The sequence below is a fragment of the Xenopus tropicalis genome, chromosome 1, assembly GCF_000004195.4.
Source record: "Xenopus tropicalis strain Nigerian chromosome 1, UCB_Xtro_10.0, whole genome shotgun sequence".
In the NCBI taxonomy this organism is placed as follows: Eukaryota; Metazoa; Chordata; class Amphibia; order Anura; family Pipidae; genus Xenopus; species Xenopus tropicalis.
The window spans coordinates 136,997,314-137,023,439 of record NC_030677.2 but is presented as its reverse complement, the minus strand read 5'-3'; the positions used below and the strand labels follow the sequence as shown (position 1 = coordinate 137,023,439).

General features: G+C 36.1%; 1 long non-coding RNA gene across 1 annotated transcript; it reads left to right on the top strand.

The window, feature by feature from the left end:
• The first annotated feature begins 5,576 nt into the window (after positions 1–5,576).
• LOC116408326 lies at positions 5,577–23,722 on the top strand. The gene is made up of 3 exons (XR_004220873.1): positions 5,577–5,649; positions 19,499–19,687; positions 23,540–23,722. It is a non-coding gene; the product is annotated as an uncharacterized LOC116408326 (long non-coding RNA).
• Positions 23,723–26,126: the final 2,404 nt, after the last annotated feature.

Below are 26,126 nucleotides of genomic sequence, written 5' to 3'. Positions count from 1 at the left end.
GACTGGTTGCCACAGTGGGAAAGTCAAAACATGTGAAATTAAATTAAGACAGGGAGACCTTTTTATCAAAATTAGAATTTTTGATTTTTTTTCAATTTTTTTTGTAATTCAAAAAACTTAATAGGGGCATTTACTAATGGTTGGATTTTTTTTATTCTCAAAACTGATTTTTAGAGTTAAAAGTCACCACTTTTCCAAGATTTACTAAGCGACAAAACTGTGACAATTTCAAATCCAAAAATACTCCATCTAAAACTTGTCAAAATCGGATAGAGGTCCTTCATGGAAATGGGTTTATTTGAATTTAAAAATTAAAATGAAAAAAATGGAAGTTCTAGTAAGTTTGCCTCGACAACTGGAATGTGTGTTTATTTATTCAAAAAAATCTTGAATATAAAACACTGGATCCAATAAAACCGTGAAAAAAACTTGAATGCATAGAATTTGGATTTTATTCATTTTCAATGGGTCTACAAACTGTCAGAAAAACTTTAAAAAAACTTGAATTGAAAAATATCACTTAAATCTTGTTTGGACAACTCCCATTGACTTTTACATGAACTGACAGCTGAAGCTTTAGATTCAAGTTTTTCATACTTATTAAATATTAACCATTCAAGTTTGGAAAGCCTAATTTGAAAAAATAATTAAAAATCGAACATTGGTAAATCAACACCCTGGTAATCATGCTTTATTCAAAAAGGGATCCCGTTAGTCTGACATCTGGGGTAAATGTGAGTATTATAAAATAAAACTTTATCCATTATAAAAGACCTTGCACACACAAATATAATTTAAAGTGACAATGTGTTCTTCAAAGCAGTCCTAGATTTAATTGTACTGTGTTTACTATTGGCTCTGTTTTTTTGCAGAAAACTCCATCTGTTGCTTCAAAAAGCGCAGTCTAATATGTCTGGATAATAACCAAACTATCTCATACACAATGGTGGCCATTTACTGACATTAATTTTTTTTCCACTATTCATGTTTTTTCTTCTAAAATATTTTTTTTGTGCATAAAAAAGAACAAAAAATGCAAATGTAAAAAAACACCATATAAAAGCTTTTGAGGTCATGTAGAAGTCAAAGGGAGCTGTCCTAAGCAAATTGTAACAATCTTTATTTAATTTGTGGTTTTAGAGGTTTGGGTTTGTTTTTTTTAGTTTGTTAGCCTGCTAAAATTCTTATGAAAATGTTAAAAGCTCAAAAAATTCAAGGTTTTTTTCATTTTTTTTAAATTTGGATCTTTTAATAAATGACTTAACATATTTGGTTTAACAGGAAATGAGTTTATTCATGGTTTTAAAAGCCTCTAAAACCATGAAAATCTAAGTACTGATAAATCTGCCTCCATGACCTAAACTCACGTGAATGTAACTCACAATAATATGCAGTCTGCTTAAATTTAAATATAATATATATATAGTACAGGCATTGGACCCCTTATCTGGAAATCCATTTTCCAGAAAGTTCTGAATTACGGAAATGCCATCGCCCATATACTCCATTTTAATCAAATAATTTACATTTTTACAAATGGTTTCCTTTTTTTCTATAGTAATAAAACTGGACCTTGTACTTGATCCCAACTAAGATATAATTCATCTTTATTGGAGCCAAAACCATCCTATTGGGTTTAACTACTGTTTAAATAATTTTTTTTAGCAGACTTAAGGTAGGAGATCTGAATTACAGAAAGACCCTTTATCTGGAAAACCCCAGGTCCCGAGCATTCTGGAAAATGGGTCCCATACCTGTATATATAAATATAGATTATTCTGATAAAGCCTGTGGAATGTAGTAAAATTATTTTTAATATAAGTTGAAACGGTTGAGTTATATTGATTTTGCTGAATATACCTGGAGAGAGAAATGCCTATAGAGAGAAGTCCCTTGCGTTGCAATGTTGAATGCACCCAGAACTGTACTAGAATTGGTCATATTATTGGGACACATAGATGCATAGATGGTCCAGAGCAGTAAAAAAAGTAGAAGTGAAATGAAGATCTACTGGAGAGAAGTATTATGTATTTGCAAAAGTTGTGTTGTGTTTTATAAAGTTATATGCTTTTGAATGATATCAGAATGTTGCAGTCATGGGAAACAGTGGGAGGGGACTGGGAAGCTAGACTGTAAGTGTATAAAAACTAAAGAAGGTGAAATGTTAACAGCCTGTCTGCATTACTGTGATTCAACAGGGAGACATGGGGTAGGTCATTTATTAACATTCTAATTTTTGTGGTTTTAGAAGCCACAACTAAACTCATTTCCACAAAAACCACAAATGTCTAGTCACTTATTAAAAGATCTGAATTGAAAAAGCACAACTAAAAAAATGCAGAAAAGACACAAAAAACAACATATTTTTGTTTGTTTTTTTTAGCAAATGGAGCATTTGAAAAATCTCAAAACCTCTAATACAGGTATATATGCAGAATGCTTGGGACCTGGGGTTTTTCGGATAAGGGATTGTTCCGTAATTTGTATCTCCAAAATTTGTCTGCTAAAAATCATTTTAATATTGAATAAACCTAATAGGGTGGCTTTGCCCCCAATAAGGATTAATTATAACTTAGTTGGCATCAAGTACAGGGTACTGTTTTATATTTACAGAGAAAAAGGAAATCATTCTTTAAAATTAGATAATAATACTTATATTGGAGTCTATGGGAGATCGCCTTTCCATAATTCTGAACTTTCTGGATAACTGGTTTCTGGATAAGGGATCCCATACCTGTACCATGAAGCAAAAGAAGATCTTCGAACTGGAAACTTAACAGCTGCCCATTGACTTCTACATGACTTGAACAGCTTTTAGATGGCCTATTTCTTCTTTCAGATTTGTCACAGTTTTGATGCATAATAAACGGGCCCAAAAAAACGAGTTTTAGCACAAGAAAACATGAATTGTGAAAAAAATGTTTGTAAATGCCCCCTTTATTGTTGCTATTACCTGATAGTTGGACAAGAGACTTAAGATCTGAGGCCAGTTATGACTTTTGCTATGAAACTGTATCATCGAAACAGTTTGCTCATCCCTACAATTAGAAAAACCAAAGAAAAACCACTACAATAAAAAAAAAAATAGCAAACTGTCTTATAATAGCATTTCTTGTATCAGGGTAAAATAAATACACCTTAAAACATAAAATACTCCAGCTGTGCATTTCCAGCACACAAATAGTCCCCAAATAGCCAGCATTGAAAAAATAATTCTGCATTGACCTAAATATGTAAAAGTATGTAAAATAATATCCTGTAAAATATTAATTGTTTTATGCAGATGTGATTTAACATTTAACATTTTTCACTGGGAGTCAGAAATAAATAATTTCATTTTATTTTACACAGAAAATAAACAGGTTACAAAATGTAATTGCCTCCAGTATGTTTTTGGTCAAATTAAAATAAGCACATCAGGGTGCAAATAAATAAAGAAACATAATCATTAAGCCAAATATGTTCTGTCTTTACGTATTATTTTCCTTTTCAGTCATTGTTTTGTTCACGCGAATTACAGACTTTTTAAATGTTCTTTATCAAAGGCCTCTATCGAAATGATGCTATCTGTGTTCATTTATGGTGAATTTAATTATCATAAATGCAGCACAAATGCTGCCTTAATTAGATGCGACATAAATGAAGCAAGAATTACCAAATGTCTCCTGCACATGTGATTTTTTTTATTTCACTGGCATTTACATAGTCACAGGTTTTGATAAGTGATTTGCACGTACACATTTAAATGAGAAACAGTATTGTAAAAAATGACATATAATTACCTTTTGTTAACCACTTATCTGCTGCCGAACAAGAATCTATAGCACAGCTAAGTTTCTGACTAATTAGCATCTTAGAGTCTTGGCTTTGTGTTGTTTTACAGTGGCTGTGGTGGCCAGCAGCAAAAGGGTTAAAAGATGTTGACTTCAATGCATTTGCAAATTTTCAAACTTTTTGGTCAAGTGAAGTGGGACAGATACTCTCATCACTATTATCTGCTACTATGCTTCAAATGTATGTATGTATGTATATCTTTATTTATAAAGCGCTACTTATATACGCAGCGCTGTACAGTAAAATACATTAATACAAACAGGGTGTTAAAAAGATAATAGATAAATACAAAGTATAATATTAAATACAGATAAATACAGCACCAATAAGTTGAGTCGAGGACACAAGATGAAGGAGGTCCCTGCCCCGTAGAGCTTACAATCTATATGGGAGGGTAACTAACATACACAAATAGGCAAATATAAGTGCTGTAGGTCACAGTGGGTGACACTACAATATAAGTGCCAGTTCCCAGATTAGGTGCTGGGCGAGTGCTCCAAAAGGTAGTCTTTAACCTTAGTTTTAAAAAGACTGAGGGAGGATTCTCTCCAGAGGAAATCAGGGAGGGCATTCCAAATGTAGGGGGCCTGCATCCCCCCCATGAATACAGGGCATTCAGCAGTGAAGTATTAATAAGGGGCGAGTAGGGTGAGAAGTGTCAACCCTGCACAATGCAACACTACATGGTGCTCATCTCCCTTTAATTTGTGTATACTGAAAACTGGTTACAAAAGTTTAGATTTCACTTAGAGAATGTTAAAAATACGTTTGCAGTTTTCTTGAGCTAAAGGCCCCCATACACGGGCCGATTTTTTACTGTCAAACGTCCGATTCCCGAACGATCCAATACTATCGTTAAGTTATCGTATAGTCGATGGTGTGCGAACGATCGTCGGCCCACTAATCGACCCGACATTATCGTCCCCAAAATTGATCGGACAGGTTTAAAAATTTTAGTCGTTTAACGATAAAATCTGCCAGTTGGTGTGAATGTCAGACATTTGTCTTCGAACGATTGTTCTCTGCGCATGTCATGATTGCCAGCAGTGGAAGTCAACAAACATAAATAAATAAATACCGCTTCCGCCACGACATTGGATCGTACGTAGATGTACGATCGTACGTATTTTACGATAATGATACGATGAAATCTTTTGCAAATTATCATTGCCCGTGGATGGCATATCGTATGGAAACCAAATCGCCATACGATTGTTTGTTGATATAATCATTCGTCGCACAACGAGTGAAATCGCCTCGTGTATGGGGACCTTAATTTTCTAATAGCACCAGTACATATAGTTTAAGCAAATGACTATCTAGTTTTTCAACCCTCACTGGTGTGGTCTGCAATTTTGACCTATTGATAAGGCCTGGTTCTATATTCCTTTGTTATAATGATAAAACATTGGATGTCTATTGGAGGTCCTAGGACAATGGAGGAATCTACTTTTACTATTAACTAACCTTGACTTTGCCAATGGTTGCACAAATGCTCTGTGGGTATTTGCTTAACAGTTCATAATTTCTAATCATTTCTCCCTCATTGTCCATATAGAAAACCTTGACTATTTTCAAGCAGACCATCATGAGAAATTAGGCACATTATTTCTACCTGGCAAAAAAATATTTGTATATATTACTGTATTGTACACTGTATGTATTAAAAAAAGAATCTTTAAAACTTAAATAAATTGGGTAATGGTGGTATAAAAAAAGAGATTTATTTTTTGTTGCAGAGATACCTTAATAAAGTAGTAGAAAGAAGGAATAAGAAATGCCTACTCTGTGTAAGAAGTGCTTGCTCTGTGTAAGGTAATTGTAAACTTACATAGTATTTTTTTTTTTGGAATATTAAGTATTTGTATTTATATTATTAGTCTTCCTTTTTCAGATTTTACCTAGGAAATAAAAAGTATGCTATTCTATTTTATTTGATATGGCAGCATAATTAATTAGCAGCTGCTAGGTTGTTGTTTGTTGTTTTTTTTTTACATTTTGCATTTGATCTCCTGTGAAAAAGCCTGTGGAAAAATATTTCTACTACAATATTCTTTTATTTCATCTAAAATATCTGTCACTATATTTTAAGATATATATCCCTGTAATAAATTAGTGTAATAAGCTGCTAATGAAGTGTTTTAGATCTTTGACATATTAGAATGATCATAATAGGCTACAGAAGTTAAGGCCTATTCATCTTAAGTTTAATGATCTGTCTTATTGTAATGAATCATAGGTTGAGAATAAATTATATTCATTGGCATAATAATATCTGACCATGCATTTTGTATAGGTGTTGTTGTTATGCTAAAAATACTATTTCAATCAGTTTATTCTATTACTTAGTATAGTTAGTTTAATTGCACTTATTTTAATAGCAGCAGATTGCTTTTCAGTGTTATTAACTCAAACATAAATCCAGATTGTGATGGAGATATTATTAAAGGCTCTTGTCCAGGTCTAAAAAGCCATAGCAACAAATCCAAAGTTTGTTGTTAAAAAGATTACTATTTTATACTACCTGCTGATTGGATGCTGTGGATTACTACACCATAAGTACATTTTGTAAATAACTGATTCATTACCTGAAAAATACCTGGTAGAAAACAAGAAGGAAATGCCATATACTTCAATATTATTAAATTTTCCAGGATTAGAGGTTTGAAATCCCACAATGAGAACTTGCAAAACAAAAGAATTTTAATAAACTATTTTCCAAAGAGAGTATTATCTATATAACTTAGGTTTATAGAACATACAAAGCATTATGTACACTAATCCAAGCACAAACTAACGTGTTGCAGGTTAATTTACACTTGTGAGCAAGAGACTAGGTTGGGAATTCTACAAACCTGTATAACACTGCTGAAGGCTTTTGCTCCTTGAATAGACCTTCCCCTTGCTTGTTTTTCTTTGTGTGATAGCATATTAAGAACCTCACTCAGCATTTTACCAGGGTCAGCAAATAGCATACACATCAGGCCATGGTTTAAATATAGAAGAGGTAATTGCATGGAGGTGAGGGAGGGAGCATTAGGTCTGTATTTTTAATAAATTATACTCAACAGTTATCCTGGAAGTAAAAGGATATGTCAGGTTTGACAACTGAAATAGGTATGTTTAGCTGCACTTAATATAACCCCTTCCCACTTTTCCCTACTCCTATCCCTCCTATCCCCCCTGTTATAAGTTAGCCCAACCGGGCCACACAGTTACAAAACACACTATAAAAGTAAAAACCAGACGAATGCTTTTGAAAAATACTTATTTATATTATATGTGATAGGTGAGTGAACATATGTAATATAAATTTTCTTCACCAACTGTAACTGTAAAAGTTAATTACATTAAAACAAAGTTAAGAGGAAATGTCAGGTTTATTCTTAAGCTCACATAGAGGTACAACTGAGCATCAGACAGTACCATCAACCAAATGAGAAGTACTAAATCAGAGGTCAATGTGTTAGCAGACAAGAACAACATTTAAAGAGATACTGACACCAGAAATGAAACCTTTTTTACATCTATCATAACATTGTCTTTGCATGAGCTTTATAATTTTGCCAAAAAAGTATTTCCTGATGCTTTTCCATTCCTTATCTGATCCCCCATGTTCTTCTATAAGGGGGCGGCCATATTTGTGCAGCAGGAGTCCATTAGCATTAGAAGCTATAACTGACAGGTTGAGAAGGGACAGTCAGGTTGGCAAAACAGTCAGGTTTAGGAACTTCAAGTAACAATTACATATAAAACCAGCCCTAACAGTGAAAAAAGATCAACATGACCTATAGGTAACTTTTTATGTAGATTCATAATTTGAAAAGTCATTTTTTCGTGTCAGTATCACTTTAAAATATTTCCTATAGTCACATCTATTCTATTCCCTCCCAATTGCTGCATATTTTTTCCACTTTATTAGGGAAATAAAATGAGAATATCTGATTGAAACAATCTTGTATATCTGAGTAGTTCCAGCTAAGATAGTTTCTAACAGTTTTTATTTTTGTTTTCAAAACATTGTAACATTATCCTTTCGCATAAAATCAATTTCGTATTACAAAGATTCTGAATTAAAATGTCTTGTTAAAAGTTGTCCTTTGCTTTGACACTTGTCATGCAGGTGTTGTATGGGCCCAAAGGCACAGCAGACCTATGACAGCCTTCAGATTTTACCTGAAATTTCTGTTATTTGAGCTGCCTTTCTCTTTTTTAAATCCTGTGTATATATAGAGAGAGATCTCTACTTGGCATTCATGCTGGAACAAAGCTCTTGCTAAGCTTATGATATAGAAGAATGGTGCCTTCCAAAAAAAATAAAAGGAAATTATGTCACATCAGAGAGGTATGAAGAGACTCAGAAGGTGTCTACATCCATGTCCTAAAGCTGGACTTATACTGTAGCACTATGGCAAAAAATGAAGCACAAAAGTTTTGAATATGAGCTTAAGTTGCCCTTAAACATTTCATGTTTCTTGAAGTAGTTATAACTTTAAGTGAATGTGCTATTTTATGCTAGTTTTTTTTAGTAGACAATAATGGAAAGTCATTGTGTGTAAACATGAAAAACAGTACACATATTGGTTGCTACCTGGCATATTTTACAAATGGAACATTTAGGTTATTACTACCAATGTAACTCTGTGGCAAAGGTATTATCACAGTAGTAAAAATTCTTTTTCCATTCCATTAATGCAAAAGGCAAAGTCTGTATTGGAGAGAGTCTGCATTTGCAGAGAAAGCATACCACTAAGATAAACAGCTTGAAATTTTCGTATCTAGGTTTTTTTTTTGTTGTTCTCTTTCATCATTCAAATGCACGCAATGCTTGCTGGAATTGTGCTGATAAAGATATTTTCCTGAATTGCTTAACTCACATTTATTGTACATTTCCTTTTTATTAAAAAAAAAAAAAGAACAACACATTTTTATATTTTCATTTTTTACCTCGTTGTACAAAGGTGCCAATGATTTTCTTAAAATTGGAAACACAGTGTTGTAGACCCTCCTGCAGGGATAATCAACTTTCTAAAATGAGGCTGTATTTATATTGCTCCCTGATGTAGTTTTAATGTCTTTGGAAATAACTACTTTGAGCAAATACCGAAAATAAACTTCAGTACATTCAGTCATTTTTTCGTGATTTTGGCATTTGATTCTAAGTTACATTAATATTTTGTGTAATCATAATACTATACCATATATAAATATAACATCATTTCCAATACATTACTATACGGCAGTCAGTTTTATTTGTAAATCAGAACACTCAAAGCAAACACGTTATCCAAATTTAAATTGTAAGAATAAAATACTCAGATTACCATAATGTAGTGGCACTGTGACATCAGTCCCATGAGCCCATACAAAGCACTTCTTGTCGTTGCCTCGCATTTGATTGAATTACTGGGAGACAGCCAGCATGAGTATTTGTGCAGTGCAAGCAGTTTCCAAGCCAAAGGGATATCATTTGATCCGGGATGGTAATTCTGTTTCTGGAGCCAGATCCCAAAAGACCTTAAGTACAACACTGTCCAGTTGACAAAATTAATCTTACAGGTTGCTAATAACAAATACCGTGCTGGCTCTTGGTGTCAACTACAGAAATAAATGAAGAGTCAGGCATGATTCACCATTTTTTCAGGAACGCCCCAAGCTACACGTTTCCCAAAGGGAAGTTACAGCCACTGTCTTCTGCCTTAAAATAAGCAAAGCAGATGCCTGCACAAGTTTTGTGCTCAAATGTAACACAGCAACAGACAATTTCCATGTTGAATCATTGTATGTCATTCAAGTGATATTACCCTTTGCCCTGACCATCTCAAACAAGTCAAGTAGTCCTCAATTCCAGAACATCTCATGCTTACATCCAAATATAGCAATGGTTGCCGTGCAGTTCAGCACACACAGATCTTGCCTGACTGATTCTGCAAAAATTCTTGGGGCTGGTTACCTGCCCTAGTATACCAGGGAACAAATACAGGCAAAGCTGAAAACAAAGGCAACAACAAAAATATTTTTAAAGCTAGACTCAAAGAAATAGAGGGTCACGTTTTTAAATTGAATTCCGAATTCTACCCCTCCTTTATTTTATAACATTACTAATGCTTTACAAAGCAAAAGAGAACATCTATTCTTTTTTTAAGGGAATATGACAAATGCTTTTTTTTATAATGATGCCAATGCCTGTTTTAGCATGGAAAAGAATTGAAGAGTAGCACTTTCCCCTTGGCTCTTTCCTTTCTTCCTACCATTAACAGTTTCCCCAAGGCCGTTCCTTCTCTATCATTCCCCAGTACTGTACGACAACAAATAGCACAGAGTAGTGTATTAGAGTGCATAGAACATCTTTGTTCTGCAATAAATGGAGCTTTAAATGTTTGTTAAAAAAAAAAGATAATTCAATTATTTACTGAAGCCAAAACATTCCATGGAGCCCCCATGGGCAGAAAATTTGATATCTGTATACAAAAGTCTGACTCAAGAACTTTTCACAAAAGTGCACAAACTAAGTACAGGTATGGGACCTGTTATCCAGAATGCTCTGGACCTGGGGTTTTCCAGATAAGGGATCCTTCTGTAATTTGGATCTCCATACCATAAGTTTACTAAAAAATCATTTAAACATTAAATAAACCAAATAGGATTGTTCTGCCTTCAATAAGGATTAATTATATCTTAGTTGGAATCAATTACACGGTACTGTTTTATTATTACAGAGGAAAAGGAAATCATTTGGAAAAATTAGAGTTATTTGTTTATAATGGAGTCTATGGGATATGGCCTTTCTGTAATTCGGAACTTTCTGGATAATGGGTTTCCAGATAAGGGATCCCATACCTGTACTTAATTATGATATTCTGTACTTGTTACTAGAACAAAAAGCTTGAAACTATCACATGATAATTTAGATTTAAGGACATTTTTATATAATTTTTTTCAGGGATAATTTACAGCCCCTAAGTGAAATAGGTATGGCTCTTGTACTCATAATAGCCAGAGAGTATAAGCTGCATGATGACAATGATTATTAGGCCAACAAATGTGAAATTAATAGTGGGGATTTCTGAATCGGGATCTCTGAAATTCGTTTAATTAACAGTTGAATACAAATGTTGAGGCACCACTTCCCAAATTACATATTTAGTTTATCTTGTGAAAAGTAGTAAACAACTACTGTAGGAATCAGTGTGTTAAAAAACATGTATGCAAATTTTAATGCACAGTTACATCTTATTTCACCAATGTATTAAAAATAGGAACAAAGAAAAAGTAATTGGGGGTATGTACAACAGTTTGGCACCATCCCAGTTGCCAAGTGATAAACTCCCTAGCCCTAAGCACCCCATTAGGTCTTAATAGCCATTAGGGGATGTCTCCTGTTGCCAACTACAGAGCTTACTCAAAATCTGACATCCCAAACTAATCTGTAGATGGTAGGTAGGGTCCTCTTTATAATTACCAGACATCCTGACATTCATTTTGCAGGGTTATATGAATGACCTAAAGGCATTTGTTAAAATTTGAGTAAAACTGATCTTAATTTGATTTTTTCTATGACATACCACATCACAAATATTTAGTTTTTAAATGTTGAACTGATAGAAGATTGTGTTTCTTGAGAAAAAAAAGTTTATTATTATTATTCCATGTGGCCATAAAAAAATCAGGTGATATCCCCAAAATGGGACTTTTATACTTGCTTCATCCCTAAGTACAGTAAAGAATATACCAAAATCTGTACTATTTAAAGGTGAACTACTCATGAGGCTTTTGTTAGAAAGTCCTCCTAAGTTTGTATTTAAAAAAAAAAACAAAACACCTTTTAAAAGCACCTACAGTATTTTGGGAAGTTTGCTGGTGCAAGTCTAGTCTCCTCCTCTAAACAAACTCGCACTCATGGGTGGCTAACCGAAGTGGGTGCCTACAGATAAGGTAAAAGACACTGTAAAAGACGCTGTAGCACAGGACCTATTTTACCCATGAGCCACATTCAAATGTAAAAAGACTTGGGGAGCAGCACAAGCATGACATTTTCCTGGGGATGACAAATAAGGACTGTTATTGGCTATTTGGTAGCCCCTACAGGAGGATATGTTTGGCAGTACATCTGGTTTTTAAGCAGCGAAAATTGCCTCCAAGCCAAGAATTCAAAAATAAGCACCTGCTTTGAGGCCACTGGGAGCAACATCCAAGGTGTTGGGGAGCAACATGTTGCTCACAAGACACTGGTTGAAGATCACAGCTGTAGGACATATAAGGTTATTACAGTGAACTCAGAGTTTAAATAAAATGTAAGTGCCACAGGAACATTTACTTGTTGGAATGCTTCAATTGTGTCAAATGTCAATTTGTGTCAAGTGACAAATATGATATGTTCCCCTTAAAGAATGGGTAATAGAAGACATAAACACTATCCTTATGCCAATCAGCAGGAAGCTGACTCATAGGGGGAGATTTACTAATCCATGAACAGTCCGAAGGCGTCCGAATGCACTTTTTGGTAATGATCGGTATTTTTGTGACTTTTTCGTCGCCGTCGCGACTTTTTCATATGTCCCACGATTTTTTCGTCGTCGGCACAACGTTTTCGTATATTTTCCGAAACTTTTTCGTCGCCGCCGCGAAAAAATCGGATTGGTTTTTCCGCCATTTACTATCGCTCAATAAGAAAAAATAGTGACAGCGATGAAAAAGTTACGACAAATACGAAAAATCGCGATGGCAACTAAAAAGTGGCAAAATTTTTGTTTCCAATACGATTTTTTCCCTTTCGGGATTCGGATTTGTGGATTAGTAAATCTGCCCCCTAATCTTACAAACTGAGCATGTTCACTTGGTCTGGGTGTCTGTGCAGGAGTGAGGCATTATGGGAACTTTCTTTACACAGCTCAGCGTTTTTTCTTCCTGTTTGGCTTCTGATCATCTGAACAGGTGAAATATGGGGAGACTTAAGGGCACTATTGAGCGAACTGAAGGTATGCCTGCAGCTTGAGATTAACTCTTTATTAGCCTTTCCTTCTCCTTTAATACCTTAAATGAACAACTGTTTTGGTAGGTGTATCAGAAATGAGTTACCGTAGTTTAATGTTGTAGTGAGCAAAGTAATGGCTTAACTAGAGTTTACACTATTTTGACTTATGTTATGTTATACTTGTGCAAAAATATGATTTTGCCATAACAGAATTGGAGAATATATGTTGATTTAGATAATTTTTCTGATTAGTCCATTGGTTTATTGTTGCGTTGTTACGTTTTGTCCATTTTTTCCCACATTACTATTCATTATTGTATTAATGATTGTGCTTCCATCATTTTTAGCATAATCTTGATACTTTATATTTAGATTAATATGGCAACTTAAATAAAAAATATATTTTGAAAAAAATAATTAAATCAAAATAGACACATAAGAGGTCTGGTTGGGGTTATATTGATTGTCCAGTGCCAATCTCAAACTCTATTACACTTGTCAATATGGACTGTCAATACAGATTTGTAAGATACAAAGGGATCAATCTACGCTTCCATCCATATAATATTTGTTTTTATGGGAAAATAGTTTAATTAAATGATCAGAAAAAACAATGTATTATATTTCTATTCTCATTTCATACCAGTAATGCCATCATTTACACTAAAAATATTATGTTTCTATGTTTCCGTATTACAAAGGCATTAAGGAAATCCCTAAAGACTGTTATATTCTTTTAAGGAGACTTTTTAAAAGTATGATGAAAATTAAAAAAAATGTGTTTTTGCTTCCTTTGATGCTTTTGAGATAATCTTTGAGGCAGAGAAATACATGTGTTCTCTTCTAGTTTACATTCCTCGTAGTTATTTTGGGCAAGCGTATATCCTTATTTTAGCACAAAAATATGTCTGCTTTAAAAATGTGCTGTTCATTAGAAACCAATAATATATTTTAATATAATATGTGTTTTTGTGTCTGCTACCAGGGGTGCATGCATAGATTAATGAAGGTTATTATTTCAGATTATAAAGATACGTATATAAATGAATAGAATTAAGTTACTGGAGGGGATCAGAGAACCCTGTCCCCTGTTTCTCAGTCTGTGATCTCATCCAGCCTAGCTACAGCCTGGGGAGGGATCTGGTTGGCTGCCTGCCCCAGTGCACGTCTGGGAGAGGTGTGCCTAAGCTTTGGAGCCAAAAATCTAGGGGCGGGCCCAGCAGCTTATAAAGGGAGCCCCTGCTGTTGTTTGCCAGTTCAGAGGAAGACCCAGAGTGAGCAGTTAGCACAAACAGTGTGTGTTCAGACTGGAAAGGATAAGTCTGCTGGACTGCCAGGGAATATAAAGTCCTCTGTGGTACTCTGTGTGTGTGTCCCCTGGAGGAACAGGTATTGCAATTACCTGCTACGTGGGAGCAGCCACCCTTTTCAACAGGGAAGGTACTCTGGGGCAGGTAGCGCTACCTGGGGGGACTAAAGAGCTCTTGGGGAAGGGACTGAACTGATTTAAGGGTTGGGGGTCTATCCGGATCTAAAGTGAGCTGGGCAAGTACAGAGACTGTGCCAGAGTGGATAGCCCTCCCAAGTTTCCTCAGGAAAAGATTATCAGTCACCCAAAAGCTGTTCTACTGTTTATGTCCAAAGTTATATAAAGTTTAATATTGCTGCAACCCATGTGTGATTATTCCTAGTGGAAATTCCCTAGAGGTGTGTTCCTCAGTGTCCACTAGGTGGAGGCACTGCGCTGTTCCCAGTTCCCAGTATCAATATTCTTTGAAAACACACATCTCCTGTGAAAATACAGCCCATATTAAGTGAATGTGCCAAGAAAGGGTTACATTACATTGGTCCAATGTAAAAAATCTAAACCTAAGCAGTATTTATTCAAGATGGCTTTTGATATCCTATTTGCACAGGGCCTTAATGGATTCTGATAGCACTGAAACTCCTGCATTTGCCTGGAGAAAAGTAGGTGGGCTGCTGAGGGGAAATGAATGTAAATATCTGGGTAGACTAGAGAGTTCAGTGAAGCCCAGGACCACTGAGTTACCCTTTAAAAAATTACACCGTTTTTTAAGCTCCGTAGCCTGGTGAAGTGTGGTGAATTTTGTTGCCATTTTTTACACCACATAATAAATATGCCCCTAAGTGAATGTTTATCAACATTTGAAACCCCTTCATAATTTTTCTTGGTGCATCTCATTTGAGAAATGTCAAAAAGTGTTTTTTACCTTTCCTTCTGTAACTCAAATTTTCTAGAAATTGGTCTCACTCTGTGCAAAGTTTCCACAGATTCCACTGATGTTCCTGTTGATTTGGATGGATCTTGACTAGTTCGGTTCCCAAATTAAAAAAAACCGCCAGTGAAAAGTTGGCAGAAAAACTGGAAAATTTTATTAAGATCTACCCAAATGTCATCTCTGCCATTAATACATTAAAAATAGCTGACATTTCATTGCAAACTATTTTATAACATAAACATGCAAACAAATCTGCACCGAAAGGATTACGATCTTGATTTTGAAAGACTTTTTTTTTTAAATTTGTTAAATAGAAGTGGTAAAGGTATAATTAATTTCACTTAGCTTTCCCTCACAGTGTTTATATAAAAGTGCTTTTGCTCTTGATTCTTGTAATTTGCATGCACAGTGATGCAAAATGTGTTGCAACTTTATAAATATGTGTTAATAAAAATAATCTTGTTAGTTGAGATGTTCTTAGCTGCTGGAGAAACAAGATTAGCTGAAATCTAAATTTCCAAACATCAATCACCCCCACTAGCAATGTGCCATTATGTATTAGTGTAAAGGTGGCCATACAAGTAAAGATCCGCTCACCTGGCAAGGTCGCTAAGCGAGCGGATCTTGTTCCGGTATCCCCACCTATGGGTGGGCGATATTGGGAGAATTTAGGCTAATTCGATCATTTGGCCAAATGATCAAATCATAACGGATGTGAGGGGCGAAGTCGGCCCGGGGGCCGCATCAACGAGCCGGTGCGGTCCCCGATCCGACTGAATTTTTTAACCTGTCCGATCGATATCTGGCCAATTTTAGGCCAGATATCGGTCGGGCAGGCTAGTCGTTGCTGCCCCTACACGGCCCGATAAGCTACAGAATCGGTCCAAGGGACTGATATTGGTAGCTACAATTGGCCCGTGTATGGCCACCTTAAGTCTTCAGCAAACAGTTTAAGGTAACTCCCTTTTTCAAATACCCTTACATGGAGAGTATTACATTACATTATTACATTAACATTTATTTATAAAGCGCCAACATATTCCGCAGCGCTGTACAATAAGTGGGTTACATACATTGGACATACAGAGTAACATATAAAGCAATCAATAACCGATACAAGAGGTGAAGAGGGCCCTGCCCAAAAGAGCTTACAATCTACAAGGAGAAAGGGTTGAGACACAAGGTGTGGGAATGGGCATGACCAGAGTTGTGAGAGGTGGGGCACAGGGTATTGCTAAACTAGATTAGGGTAAGCCTCTCTAAATAAATGTGTTTTTAGAGATTTCTTGAAGGCAGAGAGATTGGGAGAAAGTCTGACAGTTTGTGGGAGCGAATTCCAGAGAAGCGGGGCAGCCCTTGCAAAGTCTTGAATGCGAGCGTGTGAGGAGGGAATGAGAGAGGAGTTGAGGAGCAGGTCAGTAGAGGAGCGTAACAAGCGGGTTGGATGGTACCTAGAGATGAGTTCAGAGATGTAGGGTGGGGCAGAGTTATGGACTGCTTTAAATGTGAGGGTCAATAGCTTGAATTTTATCCTGGATGGTAGGGGAAGCCAGTGCAGGGATTGGCAGAGTGGCATGGCAGAGGAGGAGCGGTTGGAGAGGTGTATGAGCCGGGCAGCAGTATTCATTATGGACTGGAGAGGGGACAGTCTTTGGAGGGGAAGGCCAATTAATAGGGAGTTACAGTAGTCCAGGCGAGATATTATAAGAGAGTGAATAAGAATTTTGGCAGCATCTTGGGTGATAAATGATCGGATTTTGGAGATATTTCTTAGGTGAAAGTGACATGATTTGATAAGTGATTGGATATGAGGGGTGAAGGACAGGGCAGAATCAAGGATAACCCCGAGGCACCGGGCCTGGGAAGATGGGGTGATGGTAGAATTGTTAACCGTTATAGATACCTCGGGAACAATGTGGGCGTTGGATGGGGGAAAGAGAACCAGTTCAGTTTTAGAGAGGTTTAATTTCAGGTAACGTTGGGACATCCAAGTGGAGATAGCGGACAGGCAGGAAGAGACGCGAGTTAGAAGCTCTGGGTTGAGATCAGGAGAGGAAAGATAGATCTGAGTATCGTCAGCATAGAGGTGGTACTGAAAGCCAAAAGAACTGATTAGTTTGCCAAGTGAGGAGGTATAGAGAGAAAATAGTAAGGGGCCCAGGACAGAGCCTTGAGGAACCCCAACAGAAAGAGGCAGGGGAGAAGATGATTCCCCATTGTAAGAGACACTGAAGGATCGATCTGAGAGATAAGATGAAAACCAGGATAAGGCAGTGTCACGAAGGCCAAGAGAGCGGAGAGTCTGGAGGAGAAGAGGGTGATCCACAGTGTCAAAAGCAGCAGAGAGATCGAGAAGTATTAGTAGCGAGTAGTGTTTTTTGGCTTTAGCCGAAAGTAGGTCATTTGTTAGTCGGGTTAGAGCAGTTTCTGTGGAGTGTTGTTGTCTAAAACCAGATTGTAGGGGATCCAGGAGGTTATTGTCAGAGAGGAATAGCGTCAGTCGGTTGTATACTAGGCGCTCAAGCAGTTTGGAGATGAATGGGAGCAGAGAGATAGGTCGGAGGTTAGTAGGATTGGAGGGATCAAGGGAGGGTTTTTTCAGAATAGGGGTTACAAGTGCATGTTTCAGTTGGGAGGGAAAGATTCCAGTAGAGAGCGAGAGATTGAATAGATGAGTTAAGGCTTTGATAAGACAGGGGTTGGCATTACGTAGAAGTTTGGTAGGAATGGGATCAAGCGGGCAGGTAGTAAGGTGGGAGGAAGACAGCAGTTTTGAGACTTCCTCTTCAGTCACAGGGGAGAAGGAGCCAAGAAGAGACTGGGGAGCATGTAGGGAGGGAGGGGAATGGTTATGGGGAGAGTACTTAAAAGGGTACGATTAACACAGTTTCTGCCCTGGCATACCCCTGATTTATAATATCTATAACATATTTCCCTTTAGCTGTTGATTTATACAGAAGCAGCAGCCAGCTTCTTTGCAACCATTTTGGAGTTTTAAATGTTGAAAGCTGTTAAAACAATATAAACAAGGTAAATAAATATTATTATTTGAAAGGCTTCGATAAAAATGGTGCCATTTTAAGTTAATGATTTCCAGGTCATTTTGGCAATTAGCATGGCCACTTCATATTATGTAAAGATGACATTGTATTTATCCTATTAAATAAATGTATGATTTCAATAAGTGCTGCATTGCCTTCTGATTATTTAAAAAAAAAAACCTGCTATTACTATGTGAGGTTTAGCTTGCAATGATTGCTTTTGTCCATTTCTTTAATGATGCCGCAAATTTCATTCCATGCAAGTCATGTGGCAGCGTACTTCATAAATTATTGATAGAGAACAAGGAATCAAGGTCCTAACCTAATTAAGTCAGCAAACGGCAACAGGATTTTCAAGCATGTAATATTTACACTCAATGCATATTCACTGCTGACAGGCCAATTTTTTTGTAGAAATAATTCTCTTCTTATCAATACTGAATAATTAGTATTCTTAAAAAGAATCCTGTAAATAATCATTGTTTTTCTTCCTGTGTATCTGACCTCATTGGTTATCGAAAGTGATCACTGTTAATTGCTCTGAACAACAAACACATTGTGGGTTCTGGTGCATATATAATGTACAGTGGAAGTGCACTACTGTGTAATATGATACATAAAAAGCTGTGAACCTCAGACCAAGAGGAAGCTCCAATACCATAATTCTTGAATCCTGGTATTTTCCTTAACTATCTGGTAACATTTCCCAATCTTTACAGAGACCAATGGGACCAACAATATAAATATATACTGTACATACATATAAATGTTTTTATTTGTCTAGTGCTGTGAACAAGAAAATAGTTGTCCCTTTTATTTTATTCCCTTTTTAACACCCCCACACATTACAAAGAATTGTAGTCTGCACCTTGTGGTAGATTTTGTTTTTTTTATTTTCTTGCATGAGGGGCAGTAAATAAGCCCTTTAAATCTCATCAGGTTATTTTCAACTACTTCAACTCTTGCTGACAAAAATTTCAAAACTGGCAAAAAAAGAGATTTATAGAGGCATAACTTCCATGCTCAAAGGAAATTTGTGAAGAATCCTGGATATAAATTGCTGAAGCCTGTCAGTTTGGTCAGGGTAATACTGTCATTTCTAAGGCTTTGAACTTCAATGCAACACTGGTCAGAGCAGTACTTATCTTTTTTTTTCCACTGGACCTGGGAACCTTGCTGTTGGAAAAAAAAAAACATAAATACCAGGAAATGTCAGGCCATTAGTTTGTGAGCTGACGAGTGATTAAGTTAATAAAATTTCTATATTCTTCTATATTATAGACTGCAGTGTTAAATAATGTAGAAATGTAGACATGGTAGTTAGTATAATAAAGCTACATTTATTGTGCAGTAATAGAAAAGAAAGTAGAACATTCAGTTCATAGAAATATTTTTTTATTTTTTAACAGAAAACAAGAGAACCGATGTTTTAGCCATAATAGGAATGGGTTAGACCCCGCAAAGAAGTTTAAATGCAGCAAGACATACAAAAGCATGCTCATTCAGAGAGCCCTTGTGTCAGTGGTCTGGCTTCTCTCTACACTGAATGCCGGAAAATCTGAAGTGAGGTGAAGAGTTGCAGCATCAGTGGGTGTAAGGTAGGTAAATATTGTGCTCTATTTTCTTGCATATTAAACACAGTAGGTAATAAACAATTAAAGCCTCAGTTAGCAAAAATTCAGTTTATAAATTTAAGAGTCTTTTTTTCAGTTCAAATAAACTTTTATTTGAACTTTTTATCACCAGACTCGAATGTTTGTTAATTTATTTAAAAATGTGAATCTAAAAAACTTGATTGAATAAAACAAGCTCAAAACGCATCAAATTCATATTCCCCTAATCAATGGGCCTACAAACTCAAAACAATATTCGAAAAATTCATAAAAATGTTTATTTAAAAATATAAAACACTATTGAACATTAGATTTTGGAAGACCTAATTTGAATTCATGAGTTTTTGCTCAAAACAATTATAAATGTGACAAAAATCGAATTTGAACATTAATAAATCAGCCCCTTAGTCTAACAGAGAAACTTGCACATAATTAGTGAGGACTCGCATATGAAAGATACATAGGTAACATTTTTGACTGCTGCTTAAGGTCATTAAAATATAAGCAGACATACAGCTAAGTATGTGGTTGACTAGCTTAGAATTAAAGTTTAGTTTAAAGTTTTAGTAAAGTTTAGTTTTCAGTGAACTCACAGAACTGCACAAGGTTTGGGTATTAATGTGGTTTATTAAAGTTTCAGCTTTGAGAATGCTGTTGGATTCCAGTTAAGGTTATAGTGACCTTGGCACTGATGATACATTGGATACTACCGTTCTAGTGGTCCTGGGAACTTCTTTTTCTTTTTAATAAAACTAATTTTGAAATTGGTCGGATCATTTCACTTATAATTGTAGAAATAAGCTGAAAGACATTGACCTATTATTTTTGCATATAAGGGCAGGTCCACCACATGATACATGTTAACTGAATGATTACATACCCTCTAGCATAAGTGAGATTAATTAGTACCCATTGCCCAGCCTGGTAGATTTTAAATGTCTATACAAAAATGCTGTTTTCCCTCCCTGAACATAGTACTGGTTACCCTCCAAAGTTTATATTTATCTCACAAATGCATTTTTGAAAAGAGATAATTAACCATGCCAGAGATTATTAGACATGCTTAATACAATGTGACTGGGCAACAAAAAACCCTTTTTCTATTTATTTCAGCATCTGATTAGATGTTACTGTAGTACTATAGCAATGTTACTGCAATATTTATGTATGCTTACTTATATGGTTAGAACAAAATAACCTTTATTTTAACATTTTAAAGGAAATGCTCTCAAATATTAATTTTTTGGAACTACTTGTTGATTTACTCTTCTGTAAGAAAATTTGTCACATATTCTGTTTCATAGTTTTTCTTTTCACAAGAAAAGACGCCCTATATTTAATTGCAAAGTACAAAGGCAACATATCACAGGGTACAAGCAGTAAAGAACTATGGGTAGCAAGAGTGTAGCCTTTAGTGCCCATCAATTAGTACACCAGGCTGGTGTGTTTTTTGAAGCAGGGGAGCATAAGGGTATTGGGTAAACAAATTGCATTACTAGGTATTCCTAATAACTTGGCAAACCCCACTCATTTTATATGGAATGTCATGGATAAGCACCAATCTGCTTTCATTAGGTGCAGTGCTGGACAAATTTGCACCTGGGCAGTAACCCACAGCAATCAATCAGTGACTTTTTTTTACAGCCAGCTGCAGGTTGATCAATGAAAGCAAACATGTAAATCATTGCCATGGGTTGCTGCCCATGTGAAAATTTTTGCAGTGTTTATAAATGAACCCCTGTTCATTCTGCATATAGGTAAGTCATTTTCCCACCCAGAAAGGCCTTTAAAGTAAAGAGGACACTAGTGATGAGCGAATCTGTCGCGAAATGGCGTCAAATTCGCAAAACGCATTTGTTGCGCAATTTTTTATTTTTTGTCATCCTTTTTGACGTCCGTGCCTTATTTGGTCACCTGAGTTTTTTTTCTTGTTGTCTGCCCTTTTTGATGCATTCACGAATTGTGATTGCGTCCAATTTTGACATGACCCCACCCAATTTTGAGCCTTTTTGACGCAGCCGCGCCTAATTTGATGCACGACAACATTTTTTACATGTAGGAATTTTTCCGCTGCAAATTTTCCCTGAAATTTTGCGAAATAATTCGCCAATGGCGAAATGCAGTTTGGCGAAAAGTTTGCTGCGAATCCATGCCTGCTGCAAAATTTTTGCTCATCACTAGAGGACACTGGATAAAATTATAATGGTTCTGATGTTGATGTACTTCTAGGATTGTGTAGCAGTAAACTCTTCATGGTTCATGATAACCATGCTTACATGCTATAGAATACAGAATGCTTGGGACATGGGGTTTTCAAGGGATCATTCTGTAATTTGTATTTTAGTCTACTAAAATTCATTTAAACATGAATCAAACCCAGTAGAATTGTTTTGCCACAAATATGGATTCATGTAGCTTTCTTAGGATCAAGGACAACAGTTTTATTATTACAGAGAAAAAAGAAAATACTTTTATTAATATTATTTGCTTAAAATTGACTCTATAGGAAATCGCCTTTGTTAATTTGGAGTTTTCTAAATAAGGTTTTCCAGATAAGGGATCCCATACCTGTATTACTAAAAAAAAATTGTTGCCCATTAAATATGATTGTTTTAAAAGGGAAAATGGTGGTGCTTGCGTTGTTACTCTTTTACAATCAAAACATATCATCAGCCTTCACTGATTTCTATCTCTTGCCAAAATTGTCTTGCATTGCAGGATTTCACATTAATTCAATCTTTCAGCAAATGCTTACAGTTGTTATTGTGATGTAATTAGTGTAGAGTTGTGCTGTCATTTAAGAAGAGTTTCTAAGCTCCCGAGGCAGTCCTAGGCTCACATTTCATTAACAGAAGGCAGCCAGACTGAAAGTATGTACTTCCATTGAGAGTTGTGATCTGTGATGGCTTTGTGCCCATCTCATTTGTGAAGATACAGGAAGATACCAGGGAAAGCATCCAAAATATATATATTTTTTTTCCAGCATAACGTAAATGCAGCACATGCAATATATACTAATTATAAAATACCATTATCTTATCATAAGATATACGATCTTGTTTTCTACATACTGTCAGTACTTCAGATTTGCTCTACTAATTTCCTTCTTTGTATCATACTTTAATAAATAACAAGTCTGTAGCTATGTTTGTCTTTGGTTCATCCCCCCAGTTCCATACACTGAAATGCAGAATAAATAAATACAAGGGCACGCCTGCTGCCCTATTACTGGTTTCTTACCAGGAGAGCAGGTAGAAGTAACTATCGCCAGTCGAAGCTGTGTTTCCGTGTTTCAATTGTCAGAACCCAGCAGAGCAATAAATACATTAGTAACAAATCTGCATAGCTTGGACATAAAATGGCAAAATGTATCAAACACACTATAAGGAGGAACTGTTACATGCAATTGGAAACATAGTCACAATAATGTAGCAAACAGAGGCTGAATAGTTATATGAAACAGCCCAGAGGTAACGCCTATGGAGCCTATAGAGGAAAGCCCAGTTGTCATCACCCGTGGCTAACCATACTGGTGCATGGAAGCGATCCTGCTAAAAGCCAAAGGATACAAATTGTCAATATTGTATAGTGGTTAGCCTCCGGTGATGACAACCGGTCTATAGGTACACTTTTGCACCTAATGATATAATGTGCCCAGTGGTATTACTACCTATGAACTTATGAAATATTTATGCTCAATGTTTATTGAGTAAATTTGTATAAATTCTTTATTCAGGTTGAAATATGGTGTTATGCTCCTTTATGATTTTGTTTTCCTTGCATTTTATTTGGTATTTATTTTGGTATATTTCCTTCTTCTTCTTTCTGTTTATTTAGGTGAATTATCACGGGGAGTCCGTCATGTTACACGTCACGTCTTCACATCACAGTTCTGTGTTTCCCGGCACTTTCTTGTATTTAGGTTTGCTTCTTTGCTTGATTTGTAACTTTGAGAAAGGCTGGAATAGCAGCCGAAACAGTCTTGTTATACTTCAAATAAATCACGTTGTTTCTTCATAAGTCCTGTGTGATGCAGCGTGTTTGTTCGAATATCTATCTAAGAAAAGTGAAGGACTGCACCCAGGCATCGGAGGATTTCACTGTTGTGAGTGCCTACCCTTTTGAACTCACACATATATATATATATATATATCCAAAAAAGACCAGCAACACCGAGTTATATTCCAAAAAGAATCAATTGTGTATTAAAAACGCATGAACAACCAATGTCTCATATATATATATATATATATACAGTATATACAGTTGCAAAGAGGCTAGCACACACAGGACTTCAGTAAATCTTAGTCAAAAATAAAACAAAAAAGGATCTAACAAAGCAAAATGTCTTACATGGTTTTTATTAATAAAAACCATGTAAGACATTTTGCTTTGTTAGATCCTTTTTTGTTTTATTTTTTACTAAGATTTACTGAAGTCCTGTGAGTGCTAGCCTCTTTGCAACTGTATTTTGTTATTTTGCATCAGCACCCAGGCAGTGACCCCTTTTAGGTGGAGTGCTACCTCTGTTGGAACTATATATATATATATATATATATATATATATATATATATATATATAAAGCCACATAACGATCCGCACTCCAAACTCTCCATTTGGTTTTTAGGTGCCCGGGTGCTGCCAGGGAAATATTACATAATATGAAACATATGGAAGGCGCACCTAATTACACAAGAATTGAGTCCATTCCAGTGACCTTAAGACATTAAAGTTTAATGTTTAGACCACCTACTTTGTACATTATCTACTGAACACGTTGCCTGATGTCTGTGGGGTTATTCTAGAAAGAACCTCTTTCCATAGGCAACGTGTCTTCCTTATTTAACTGCATTTTGAAAACAGCTGCCTTTTTAACCAACAGGTCAAGTATAAGTGTTAAAGGCCAATACAGCATGTATACACCAGAACTGAAAAGGTACTGTATACAAATTGTTGTACATTATGAACACCAAATTAAAGAATCATTTGTTGTTATTAAAGTGTTGCTCCACCCAAAACCATATTTTCAAAGGTTCAAAGGTTATTAGTAAACGAAATTGCTATCTGTCTGGCTTTATATATAAAAGGTTGCCTACCCCTTTGAACTCTCATATATATATATATATATATATATATATATATAATTTGAAACATATGGAAGGGCGCACTCCAAGGTCTTTCATAAAAAATCAAAATCTTTATTTCCACATTGCCTTCGGATCGACGTTTCGGCTCTGGCCTAGAGCCTTTATCAAGATACAAATGGCCACAATCATATGTCAGTATATATACTCCCATACCACTGGGCGTGTCCAACCAACTCTCCCTCCTCCTCTCCTTTAATTAAAGGGGAAGTTATATCAAACAACAGAATGATAACAGGATGATATATTAGGCAATAAATACTAATATGCATTGATATCAACATGTACTTAAAAAACAGTTGAAATGACACTGCTCATTAAGCCCCCTTGGGGCCAGAGTCCCCAACTTTTTAATCCAATATGTTTCTCGCTGCAATAAAATTCGAGCTCAATCCCCCCCACGTCTAGGGACTGGGACATGGTCAATACCTGTGAATCTAAAGGTTGGCAATCTATGCCCCTTTTCCAAGAAATGTTTTGCCACCGGTTTAACTGTTTGTTGATCACGAAAGGCTGTGCTAATGGCCGACCTGTGGCCATCCATCCGAATACGAAGGGTCAAATCAGTTTTCCCGACGTATGATAGCCAACAAGGGCAAGTTATCAAGTAAACCACATAGGTGGTACTGCACGTAATATGGTGTTTAATGTTAATTCGTTGTCCTGTTTGTGGATGGTGAAAGAATTGAGCCGGTGTCATGTATCTACACGATGTGCAACTTGGACATCTAAAATACCCTGACTTCAGTGTTTTCAGCCACGTAGACCCCTGTTTCTGGTAACTCTTAATCGGGTCTGTAACGACCAATAAATCACGTAGATTTTGGCCCCCTGTATAAGCCATAATTGGGGGTTCTGGACATAATTTCGCTAAGTCCCGGTCCGCTTTAATAATAGACCAATTGTCCTTTACATAGGTCCAGTTGTCACCCATTTATGCTGAAAAGGGCCTTGCCTATTTCCCAATTTTGCAGGGTGTTACGCAACAACTCCAGTGGGGAGAAATGCAAGGAGCATATAGATAAAATGTGGTTGAGATTTAAGGAACGGGGATATGAAACTAAAGTATTACAGAAAGCCTTGGATAAGGCGGTTGAGAGAGTGTATTCCCCAATTCCTAAGGAAAATACTGGCAGGGATCGATTGATCTTTGCCACACGTTTTAATGTGGCCTCTAACCAAATAAGCAGATTGGTAAAGGACAATTGGTCTATTATTAAAGCGGACCGGGACTTAGCGAAATTATGTCCAGAACCCCCAATTATGGCTTATACAGGGG